Source organism: Phyllobates terribilis, unplaced genomic scaffold (assembly GCF_046119375.1).
Source record: "Phyllobates terribilis strain yellow unplaced genomic scaffold, ASM4611937v1 Scaffold_10__3_contigs__length_209671492, whole genome shotgun sequence".
NCBI classification, from domain to species: Eukaryota; Metazoa; Chordata; class Amphibia; order Anura; family Dendrobatidae; genus Phyllobates; species Phyllobates terribilis.
Window position 1 is genome coordinate 141,510,768 of NW_027362770.1, and position 4,222 is coordinate 141,514,989.

Sequence of the window (4,222 nt, forward strand, 5' to 3'; positions counted from 1 at the left end):
TATAATGTACCGCCATATACTACACACACACACTATATACTGCTATACATGACACCGTCACACACAGTATAATGTACCGCCATATACTACACACACTATACTGCCATACATGACACCGTCACACACAGTGTAATGTACCGCCATATACTACACACCACTATATACTGCCATACATGACAGTCACACACAGTATAATGTACCGCCATATACTACACGCCACTATATACTGCTATACATGACACCGTCACACACAGTATAATGTACCGCCATATACTACACGCCACTATATACTGCCATACATGACACCGTCACACACAGTATAATGTACCGCCATATACTACACGCCACTATATACTGCTATACATGAGTCACACACAGTATAATGTACCGTCATATACTACACACACACACTATATACTGCTATACATGACACCGTCACACACAGTATAATGTACCGCCATATACTACACACCACTATATACTGCCATACATGACACCGTCACACACAGTATAATGTACCGCCATATACTACACACACTATACTGCCATACATGACACCGTCACACACAGTATAATGTACCACCATATACTACACACACACTATACTGCCATACATGACACCGTCACACACAGTATAATGTACCGCCATATACTACACACCACTATATACTGCCATACATGACAGTCACACACAGTATAATTTACCGGCATATACTACACACCACTATATACTGCCATACATGACACCGTCACACACAGTATAATGTACCGCCATATACTACACACACTATATACTGCCATACATGACACCGACACCCACAGTATAATGTACCGCCATATACTACACGCCACTATATACTGCCATACATGACACCGTCACACACAGTATAATGTACCGCCATATACTACACACCACTATATACTGCCATACATGACACCGTCACACACAGTATAATGTACCGCCATATACTACACGCCACTATATACTGCCATACTTGACAGTCACACACAGTATAATGTACCGCCATATACTACACGCCACTATATACTGCCATACATGACAGTCACACACAGTATAATGTACCGCCATATACTACACACACACACTATATACTGCCATACATGACACCGTCACACACAGTATAATGTACTGCCATATACTACACACACTATACTGCCATACATGACACCGTCGCACACAGTATAATGTACTACCATATACTACACACACTATACTGCCATACCTGACACCGTCACACACAGCATAATGTACCGCCATATACTACACACCACTATATACTGCCATACATGACACCGTCACACACAGTATAATGTACCGCCATATACTACACGCCACTATATACTGCCATACATGACAGTCACACACAGTATAATGTACCGCCATATACTACACACACACACTATATACTGCCATACATGACACCGTCACACACAGTATAATGTACCACCATATACTACACACTCTATACTGCCATACATGACACCGTCACACACAGCATAATGTACCGCCATATACTACACACCACTATATACTGCCATACATGACAGTCACACACAGTATAATGTACCGCCATATACCACACACACACTATATACTGCTATACATGACACCGTCACACAGTATAATGTACCGCCATATACTACACACCACTATATACTGCCATACATGACACCGTCACACACGGTATAATGTACCGCCATATACTACACACCACTATATACTGCCATACATGACAGTCACACACAGTATAATGTACCGCCATATACTACACACCACTATATACTGCCATACATGACACCGTCACACACAGTATAATGTACCGCCATATACAACACGCCACTATATACTGCCATACATGACACCGTCACACACAGTATAATGTACCGCCATATACTACACGCCACTATATACTGCCATACATGACACCGTCACACACAGTATAATGTACCGCCATATACTACACGCCACTATATACTGCCATACATGACACCGTCACACACAGTATAATGTACCGCCATATACTACACACACACACTATATACTGCTATACATGACAGTCACACACAGTATAATGTACCGCCATATACTACACACCACTATATACTGCCATACATGACACCGTCACACACAGTATAATGTACCGCCATATACTACACGCCACTATATACTGCCATACATGACACCGTCACACACAGTATAATGTACCGCCATATACTACTCACCACTATATACTGCCATACATGACACCGTAACACAGTATAATGTACCGCCATATACTACACACCACTATATATTGCCATACATGACAGTCACACACAGCATAATGTACCGCCATATACAACACGCCACTATATACTGCCATACATGACACCGTCACACACAGTATAATGTACGCCATATACTACACACACTATACTGCCATACATGACACCGTCACACACAGTATAATGTACCACCATATACTACACACACTATACTGCCATACATGACACCGTCACACACAGTATAATGTACCGCCATATACTACACACCACTATATACTGCCATACATGACAGTCACACACAGTATAATGTACCGCCATATACTACACGCCACTATATACTGCCATACATGACACCGTCACACACAGTATAATGTACCGCCATATACTACACACACTATACTGCCATACATGACACCGTCACACACAGTATAATGTACCGCCGTATACTACACACCACTATATACTGCCATACATGACACAGTCACACACAGTATAATGTACCGCCATATACTACACACACTATACTGCCATACATGACACCGTCACACACAGTATAATGTACCACCATATACTACACACACTATACTGCCATACATGACACCGTCACACACAGTATAATGTACCGCCATATACTACACACCACTATATACTGCCATACATGACAGTCACACACAGTATAATGTACCGCCATATACTACACGCCACTATATACTGCCACACATGACACCGTCACACACAGTATAATGTACCGCCATATACTACACACCACTATATACTGCCATACATGACACCGTCACACACGGTATAATGTACCGCCATATACTACACACCACTATATACTGCCATACATGACAGTCACACACAGTATAATGTACCGCCATATACCACACACACACTATATACTGCTATACATGACACCGTCACACACAGTATAATGTCCCGCCATATACCACACACACACTATATACTGCTATACATGACACCGTCACACAGTATAATGTACCGCCATATACTACACGCCACTATATACTGCCATACATGACACCGTCACACACAGTATAATGTACCGCCATATACTACACGCCACTATATACTGCCATACATGACACCGTCACACACAGTATAATGTACCGCCATATACTACACGCCACTATATACTGCCATACATGACACCGTCACACACAGTATAATGTACCGCCATATACTACACACACACACTATATACTGCTATACATGACACAGTCACACACAGTATAATGTACCGCCATATACTACACACCACTATATACTGCCATACATGACACCGTCACACACAGTATAATGTACCGCCATATACTACACACCACTATATACTGCCATACATAACACCGTAACACTGTATAATGTACCGCCATATACTACACACCACTATATATTGCCATACATGACAGTCACACACAGCATAATGTACCGCCATATACTACACGCCACTATATACTGCCATACATGACACCGTCACACACAGTATAATGTACAGCCATATACTACACACCACTATATACTGCCATACATGACACCGTCACACACAGTATAATGTACAGCCATATACTACACGCCACTATATACTGCCATACATGACACCGTCACACACAGTATAATGTACCGCCATATACTACACGCCACTATATACTGCCATACATGACACCGTCACACAAAGTATAATGTACCGCCATATACTACACATACACACTATATACTGCTATACATGACACCGTCACACACAGTATAATGTACCGCCATATACTACACACACTATATACTGCTATACATGGCACCGTCACACACAGTATAATGTACCGCCATATACTACACACACACTATACTGCCATACATGACACCGTCACACACAGTATAATGTACCACCATATACTACACCCACTATACTGCCATACATAAC